The sequence below is a fragment of the Sarcophilus harrisii genome, chromosome 4 (assembly GCF_902635505.1).
Source record: "Sarcophilus harrisii chromosome 4, mSarHar1.11, whole genome shotgun sequence".
Taxonomy (NCBI): domain Eukaryota; kingdom Metazoa; phylum Chordata; class Mammalia; order Dasyuromorphia; family Dasyuridae; genus Sarcophilus; species Sarcophilus harrisii.
The window spans coordinates 7882656-7892381 of record NC_045429.1 but is presented as its reverse complement, the minus strand read 5'-3'; positions in this window follow the sequence as shown (position 1 = coordinate 7892381).

Genomic DNA, 9726 nt, shown 5'->3' with positions numbered 1-9726 from the left:
TAAAAGTTATGTTGGTCCAGCCATTGTCTCGGGAACCAAACAACTCAAGTGGTCAACGATGAGTATCAGCATCACTTAGAAGAAAGGCCACAGAAGGAGGTTTTTGGAGAATAATGGAGAACCCAAAGATCTAATAACAGACACGTTTCATCTTTTTGAATTAAAATTTATTTCAAAGCTGAGATGTGTGACATCACAAAGCCTCAGTGGTTGCCAAGATTAATTATGGATATGTGACTCAAGTGGGGACCTCTGGAGGGTAGCTGGTATTATGAGAGTCACTGTGCAACATTAATTATCAAAATAGAATCAGCCTGATTCTTTACCTCGAGGGGTGGAAAGTGAGCTGTCATCATCCTGGAGACAGAAAACCTCGGTAGCACCAGAGGAATGTAAATACCTTCATATAATATAATAAGATTTTAAGGTTTACATAGCATTTTCCTTATTTCTTAAAATTTTTGTACTTATTTTGTTTTTATATAACTTTCATTTCTGAATTTGTTCTTCAATTTCAAGTGCAGAAAAATATAATACAGTGCGGGGGAAGAAGGGAGGAAAGGAGGTGAGAGGAAGAGAGAGGTGGGAGGAAGAGAGAGGTGGGAGGAAAAGGGAGGTGGGAGGGAGAGGGAGGGGGGAGGAAGAGGGAGGGAGAGAGAAGGGGAGTAGGGGAAGAGACTAAAGTTCCCAACATAAGAGCTAAATCTGACTATATATTCAATTTTCAGGGCTCACAGTTTCCAACCTTTCCATTTAATGGAGAAAGGTACATTTTCTCATCTCTTCTTCATGGACAAGCTTGATCATTTGAATTGCGTAGCTCTCCATTTCATCTTTGTTATTGTGGTTGTTCTTCCAAGGGAGATGGTCCAGGTTATGATAATGAGGGAGGGCAAGAGAAAAAAAATGTGGGATTTTAGAATTGGAAGATGTTGAAATATTATTCCTTCAACTCATACTTGCAGAATTGCTGACTTGAGGTTCTTTATTCTCCACATGAAGGTCTCTGTAGGGGGACCACTGTATCTCCAGAGACCCCATAGACACTAACATCAAGTTGGCTGTTCTACCTTCTGCAACACGAACCTTTACTATCTGGGCAAACACTACATCATAAGAACCCCTTGCCCTGCAGCTTCTGCCTACCATTGTGCTCCAGAAGATCTGAGTCCAAGTTTTCCTCTGACACATACTGGCCATGTGACTTTTGATAACCCATTCAATCTCTCAATAGTCCTAGGGAACTCTTTAAGACTAAATTGAGAGAAAGTGTTAGACTAATTTGGTAAATAAAGCCATCTAGGCAGCTCATTGGATAGAGTACTAGGCCAAGAAGGTCTGAATTCAATTCCAGCTTGATATCCTTCTTTGCTCTAAGACTCTGGGGAAAGGATTTACCCTCTACTTCAGGATCCTCAGTTTAAAATGAGGGTTCCAATAGTATCTCCTTCCCAAGATCCGATGTGAAAATCTGATGAGATAGTTTTTTGGGGAAGAGTTTAGCACAGTGTCTGATACCTAAAAAAATAAATGTTTGTTTCCTCCCCTCCTTCCTTTCAGAAATCACTACCACCAAAGATCACCCTTTAAAATCTTATTTTTCCTTGCAAGTTATACAGTTGTGAATCATGACGCATCCTATTCACACACACAAAAAAAAATCCAAACTCTGAGGAGCCTAGAGACTTCCAAAGCACTGGGAAATGCACTGGGTTCACATGGAAGATGCAGTGTTTTAGCAACAAAAACCTGTGCATGAGAAATGTCAAGGACAAAATGGTGATAAATGGCTTAGATTTAGACATGGAAAGAGAGCTTAGAGATTATCAAGATCAGTGCCCTCCCTTTACAAATAAGGAAACTGAGGCCAGAAAAATGAAGCAACTTGTAGAAACAGTAAGACACTAGCAAGTGTCTGATGCACAATCTGAAGTCAGGCCTTCCTTAATTCTAACACCAGGGACTTGTCCACTGTCATAAGCTGCCTTTTGGCAGAGAGCAACAATGAAAGGAAAATGATAGCTTCCCTGTGAGTCAAGCTGGCAACCAAAAATATTCAAAGTTTTTCAGGTAAGGCTTCTGTGGAGGATTTAAGATAAGACCTGAATACAGGCTTGGCACTCAATCCACTGCTACACCCAGCTGCCAATGATATACATGTGTATATTCATATACATACATAGACAACACATGCATAGAGAGAATCATATAATTGGTTCTGTGTATGTGTGTATGCACATATATGTTTGTATATGTTCCTGTTCATTGTGTTTCTATATGTACTATACATATATGTGTGTGTGTGTTATGTGTATGATGAGAGATAAAGAGACAGAGATTGAAAGACAGAGAGATGGAGTATACACGTCTATGTCAAAGAGATCAGGTTTGGGCATTTCCTAGGTTTCCAATCAAATAGTGATTGAAAGGAACACTATTCCCTTGGATCTGTAGGGTCTTTGGTCACATCATGGATGTGATTTCAATCTGGCTGGACTTCTCAGGTTCTCAGATGGACCCTTGCTTTGTAAAACAGGAGAGAAACTGATGAGATCAGGAAGTGGACAATGGGCAGTGAGAAAGGGACCATTTGGAGCTGCTTTTCTTGACATTATGTCACTTTTCTCCCTACAAACATATCCTTGACTCTCTCTATAGCTTAAATTTTATCATAGCATCCTAGGTTTCAGTTAAAAAAGTCTAGACATCATTGAGTACAAACCTCACTCCACTCCATCATTAACAGATGAAGAAACTGAATCTCAGAGAAGTTAAATGACCCAAATAGGGTCATATAGATATTGCCCGAAGCAAGATTTGGACCCAGATTTTCCTGCCTTCCAATTCCCCATTCTGTCAGCATCATGTTGCCCCTAGAGACCATTCTGCCTACCATGAAATAGAGAGGTGAATGGGTGACTTGATAGAATCTGCCCATTGACCAAATATGATAGATCCAGCAAGCTTGTACTAAAAATGTGTCTAATCGATTAAGAATCTCAAAGGTTCAGTGGACCTATTTTGTTCCTTTTGCCTTGAACTAAATACTACATGGCTGTCATTCAATTGACTGGTTCAGCTAATCAGGGATGCTCTGGCCTTTTTATCCACCTGAAAAGTCTCTGCCAAAGGATTTCTGTGCATCAGAGAGAGCATGTTTCACATCTTCCTGAAACCAATCATACAAGGACAAAGAGTAGAAGGATGTAGTGGAAGGCTTTGGAACCCTAAGTGCCCAGGTTCCTGTCGTGGATACTTAGCTAGTAAGTGATTGATCTACCCTCCATCAGTCTTGGTCTGCTCATCCTTAAAAGGAAGCAATATCAAATTGGTACTATCCACCTCAAAAACCATAAAATGGTAAAGGAATGTCTCTTATCATCATAAGAACTCATGGAAAAGAGGCAAAGGGTAAATATAGCAGCCCATGTTTTTAATGACTGTAAAAATGCCATTTTTGGAATTGAGATTTGAGTTCAAATTCCAACCCAGACACTAACTGTCTGTGTGGAATTCTTCATATCACATCTGTAAAGACAGGGGAGAGCACTAAATAGACTTTTGAATTGCTTCTAGATCTGTTTTGAAGATCGTTTGATCATGGGCATCTAAGACCCCTTCCAATCCCAATCTATGATCTTCTGCATGGAAAATGCCAACTCAAATTAAAACCAGACAAGTTAAATGATGGTCTTCTTTTGTTCTCTTGCTTCCTGAAGGCTCCTACCAAAAGTTTTCCCTTAGCCTCTCCTGAGCTCCATTAGTGAATTTTCAGGTATCCATTAGATATATACAATCAAACTCTTGCATTTGCTACATTTGTTAACTCAAAATCATGGTCTGGTGGAATGAGAAGACCTGGCTTCTTATTCTATTTCTTCTGTATATTTGTTATTAAGTCACCTTTCAGTCATGTCTAATTCTCCAAGGTCTATTTGGGCTTTATTTGCCATTTCCTTCTCCAGCTCCTTTTGCAGATGAGATAACTCATTTGAGGAAAACAGGGTTAAGGGTCTTGACCAGAGTCACACAGCTAGTAAGAGTCTGAGGCCAGATTTGAATTTAGGAAAATGAATCTTCCTGCCTTCAGGCCTGATACTCTACTCCCTGTGACTTCCAGCAATCCTTAGACACACCTGGTTCTGTCTTATTAAGCATAAAACCTTAAACAAGTCTCTGGGGTTCAATTTTCTTACTTGCAAAAGGATATAGTTATGCTCCAATTTTTTTTAAAGTTACATTTATCTTTAAATAATACGTTTGTGATCTCCCCTCAACTTTTTAAAATGTCTTATCCTAATCCAAAACAAAACAAAAACAAAATACAAAGAACAAAACAAAAAAAAAAAAAACAAAAACAATTTGCTTTGGAATCAGGAGAACTGGATTCAAATTCCACATTTGACACTGTGTCTGTAACCACCTCTAGCTCCCTTCCCTTTTCTCAGGTCTCTCTCTCTCTCTCTCTCTCTCTCTCTCTCTCTCTCTCTCTCTTTCTGTGTTTCTGTCTCTCTCTGTCTCTTTCTCTCTGTCTGTCTGTCTCTCTGTCTCTTCTCTGTCTCTGTGTCTGTCTGTTTTTCTGTCTCTATCTCTGTTTCTTTGTCTCTCTGTGTCTCTTTGTCTCTCTGTGTCTCTTTGTCCCTCCCCTCTCTCTCTCTCTCTCTCTCTCTCTCTCTCTCTCTCTCTTTCTGTGTTTCTGTCTCTCTCTGTCTCTTTCTCTCTGTCTGTCTGTCTCTCTGTCTCTTCTCTGTCTCTGTGTCTGTCTGTTTTTCTGTCTCTATCTCTGTTTCTTTGTCTCTCTGTGTCTCTTTGTCTCTCTGTGTCTCTTTGTCCCTCCCTCTCTCTCTCTGTCTTTTTTCTGTGTTTCTGTCTCTCTCTGTCTCTGTCTCTCTCTCTGTCTGCCTCTTTGTGTCTCTGTCTGTCTCTCTGTCTCTTGTCTCTGTGTCTGTCTGTTTTTCTGTCTCTATCTCTGTTTCTTTGTCTCTCGGTGTCTCTTTGTCTCTCTCTCTCTCTCTCTCTCTCTCTCTCTCTCTCTCTCTCACACACACACACACACACACACACACACACACACACACACAAAGATATTAAGATGGATAGAAGAATGTATCCTTTTCCACTCCTTCCTCTGGGGCTACACTTGAGGTTTTTATTTGCCCTTCCCAGTTCTGTGCTCAGGCAGAGGTCCAGTTTCTGGACCAAAGCTTAAATTATGCTGACTTGGGAGGCAGGATTCCAACCAGATATTGCTATCAGCTCAGGGAGGTGAGATGGGGCAGCCTTAGAACTTGGACCATACTATATAGGAACTAAACTAAGCTGAGAATCTCCTCCTTCATCTCTCCCCCATTGCCTGAGATAGTATAAGGGAGAATTGTGCTCCCCTCAGCTGTCAAATGGGGAGGGAGGGGGAAGTACGTCTATAGGACGGTACTTGCTCTATGTTTGAAATAATTTTCCTCTTAGGTGTCTAATGGAACTGGGCTATGAGGAATCCCTAAAACTGGTAGAGGCTTGAGCCAATAGCAGAGGAAGGAGTAATCCCCAACCCCCCCTAAAAATGTGAAAGAACTCAGATGAAATTGAACAGATCTGGGCTCTAAGAAGTAGAGGATGAACAGAACAGTCACTATTGCCATATAGTTAAGCTCTTCTGTTCCTAGCTGAGACCCTTTCCCCCTCATTTGGACTGCTGTCATGACCTTTTAATGGGTTTGCCTATCCCCATTTTTGGCAGCTCCGATTCAGCTGCTGTGGTCATCTCTTTAATGCACACATGTCACTCCCTCACTCCAAAATCTTGAATGACATCTCTTCCCACTTGCTAACTCCTGCCAATCCAATTGTGGTGGCGGTTCCTCGGCTGGACAATAGAACCCCTCACAGTACTGTCTAATCCTTCCAGCCTTATTGCACATCACCCGTCATGGTGCATGGTCCGGTCAAACTGGACCCTATGTCATTTTTTAAACCCTTGTAGGGTTTAAGGTTCTACTAAGGTCAGGAAAAGCCCTCCCTTTCTAGATCTGCATGTCCTATCCCACCTATCTGAACATACTACCCCCACCACTCCCATAGAAATTCTTTTTATTCGATGTTCAGCTCTGCCAGGTCATGCAGCAAATGGTTAAGTGAATGGAACAGGATGGGATCTGTTCTCTTTCCATGGAGCAGCCCATGGGAGAGGGCCCTAAACTGTAGCTCCTTGCTGAAGGCATGGAGTCAGAAGCCACCCTTCTTTCCCTCATTCAATTGGAATTCTCCTCTGTATTTCTCATATATAAACTTGAATTATTGTAATTTATGGGAACATCTTGTTCTCTTGTTAAACCACAATTCAATGCAATAACATTATCCGCACATTGTCCTTTTGTTTTTTCAGTCCTTTATTTTCTGGTGTTTCCCTTCCTACCTATCTTTTTTGAGAAAGTCATCCTTTTATGATAAAGTATAAAAAAGGGAGAAAAGATCATTTTTAAAGTAGAGCAAAACTAATTACTCGCTTTTAATGCAGACCTCGGTGGTGGCTGAATTTGACAATGGGTGTATATATTCAGGGCCACAAAACCTCTTAGATGTGGCAGTTTGCTCAATAAGAAGCTCCCCTGGCCAAGTAACCAACAATAGCAAAGTATTTTCTCTGGAAAGTTTGCAGAGTCATGTGGTAAAGGAGGGTGGGGTTATTTGCCATGAACTCTTTCAAATGGTGTCCAGAAAGCAAAGTGACTTCATCCCTCCTGGCAGCTCTCTTCAGCTAGAATCCATCAAAAATAACCTTCCTGGTAGGGGGTGGCATTTTAAATTTAGGCCACACTTCAGAAATAGGGTTGCCAACTTAGTGTAATACTGAAACAGAACCAGCTGGGCTGGAAAGTATGTGGGGCCGAGCACAAGGAAGGAGCTGGTCAGAGGCACAGGGGAAGGAGGAACTTAGGCAAATAGATGCCTTCCCTTCCTTTGGCTGAAACAAAATGGCGTTGGCTTTGGGAGCTGGGGGTTGGAGCACGCAGATAGCTTTCGGAAAGGAAGCAGATGCCAAGGAATGAGCCACAAAACAGCCCTCAACCGGCATTTATTTAGCAATTACCATGTGCCAAGCCCTGCCCTCCAGAAACTCTGTCTGAATGGGGAGAGGGATATAAAGACTGTGTCGATAACTAGAAACATGTGTGGGGCTGTGGGGGTGGGTGAGTCTGGGTGTGTGTAGGGACAGAGACAGAGAGAGCAGTTGGGAGATAATGGGTGATAAGAAGGACTTACCATCTTTGTCTAAATTAGGATTCAAAAGCCAAAGAAAAGAGATGATAAAAATAATGTTCCCAAGGAAACATGACACAGAGAGTAAAGAGCACTAAGGCTTTGAGTTCAAATCCTCATTCAGACATTTTCCACCTATGTCATTTTGAAAATGTTACCAGAAAAATGAAAGAGTTGACAAATGCCTCAACAGCCCCTTTTACCTTTAGAATTGATGCTCATGGGAATTAAAGGGTTGCCAAGGATCTCATAGTCCTCAGTCTTCCACAGCCACAATAAGCAATCAAATAGCTATTGTGTGAAGAGTCCCAATGGGGAGAGCTCCTGTATACTCCCCTTTTGAGAGAAATATTAGTTTTTACAAATGGGTAGTTGAGTGGCTCAGTGGATAGAATGCTGACTCTGGAGTCAAGAAGACCTGGCCTCAATCTGCCCACAGACACTAGCTATGTGACCCTGGGCAAGTCACTTAATCCTATTTGCCTCAATTTCTCATCCATAAAATGAACTGGAAAGGATCATGTATAACTGCTCCAGTATCTTTGCCACAAAAAAAAAAAAAAAAAAAAAAAAAAGAGTGATGAAGAATTGTGCACATCTAAAATTACTAAACTACAATAACAATAAAACTATAACTTCACATAGCCTCAGAGACATCAGAAGTTTACTGGTCTTGGACCTTACCAACAGTCCTTTCTATGACAGACCCAATTTATGGTTATTCAGTCTTTGCTTAAGATTAAGGGTAAATCCACTACTATATGAAACAGTCTAATTGGGGGGAAGGGAGAAAGAGAGGAGGGAGGAGAAAAGAAGAAAGGAAGGAAGGAAGGAAGGAAGGAAGGAAGGAAGGAAGGAAGGAAAGAAGGAAGGAAGAGAGGAAGGAAGGAAGAGAGGGAGGATGCTCTGATTGTCTAATACTGTGTATTGAATTTGTCATGTATTTGCTCTTTATCATCTTTTATAGATTATAAACTCCCTTGGGCAGAAGTTATTTTATCTATTTGTCTATTTGTGCATCCATCTACCCACCTACCTAAGCATCCATATCTATGTTTCTATATATCGATCCTATCATCTACTTATCTACCCATCTTTATTTATCTCCCTCTGCCTAGCATAGCCATATGCATATAGTATATGCAGACTAAATGAAATCCATGTGGCCTAACTTTAAATCCTGGTCCCACATACAACTGACTAGCTCTGTGACCTTAGGTAAGTCATAACGTCCCTCACAAAGCTGTTAATCCTAACATACTGGCCAGTGAGAAAGATTATGACCTCCTTAAGGTCACAAACTAGATTTGTGTATGTATCTATGTACATGCATGTATCTATGTAGGTGTCTGTGTGTTTGTGCTATAATTATTGATATTGCTCCTTTTTTTTTTTTCAAAATTAAGCCCATGTTCTCTTTAAAATCACAGATATCAAAGTGAAGGGAACTCAAAAGTCATTCTGTATGACCCTCTCATTTCACAGGCAAGGAAACTAAGGCTCAAAATCCTCAATTGGTTCATACAAGGTCATATACCCAGTCATTGGTAGAGCAGAATTTCCACTTTAACAGGGAATATTGAAAAAGAATCTCTAATCATGTGAATGAATCCCTAATGATGGATTTTCAAGCCTCTTGTCACATGGATCAGGGATGTAGTTGGGGAAAGGAGTTCCATTTCCAGTGCTCCAGAAATCATTATTCCACAGCAAAGTTTTGCCTATATTGGAAACAGATCTTGAGGATTTAAAAAAAAAAAGAACTGAGGAATTCATTCGTATACTATATGAATTCTTGACTTTCTGAACATACTTTGGCCGGCCTTCCATACTGTAACAAGCTGTCCCTGACTTAATCCGATGAGTGCTTGTCAAAACTTTCTTGATCCCAGTTCTTAAGTTGTGGTTTTTTTTTTTTTTTTCCCTTGGCTCTTGGGCTTTGCATGAGCCTAAGGGCATTTTCATATTCCTCAGTGGCCAATTTTAAGACAATCATAGTATTTTGGGAGAATCGGTGCCAGGGCAGCTCGGCGTTAGTTTAAAGACGGCATTGCCATTTGCATTTCAATGGTTCATTTCTATGAGCCCATTGAAATTGTTATAATATGAGACATTGTTCAAAAAGCAGAGGTGGCCAAATCCTGTAAGAGATTCATAAATCTTGGGCAAAATCGGGCCAGTATGCTCGGGGCCTTTCGGGAAGGGCACTGCTTTTCTTGCTTTGCATTGTTTTCTACTGAAATCATGGCTGTCAAATACCTCAAAGCTCTCAGTGGCCACTCAGGGTTTGCAAAACTATCCATTTAATTCTTTGCTGACTCACAGGTCCCCAGAATTAGGGAAGGTGGGAAAAGGGGGCATGATATTATTCCCACAATTCCCTTAGAGCTGAGGAAAAGACAAAGGGGTGAAGGCTCCAGTAGGAAACCGAAATTCCCCACTACATTGCTGACATAGGAGGTAAATACT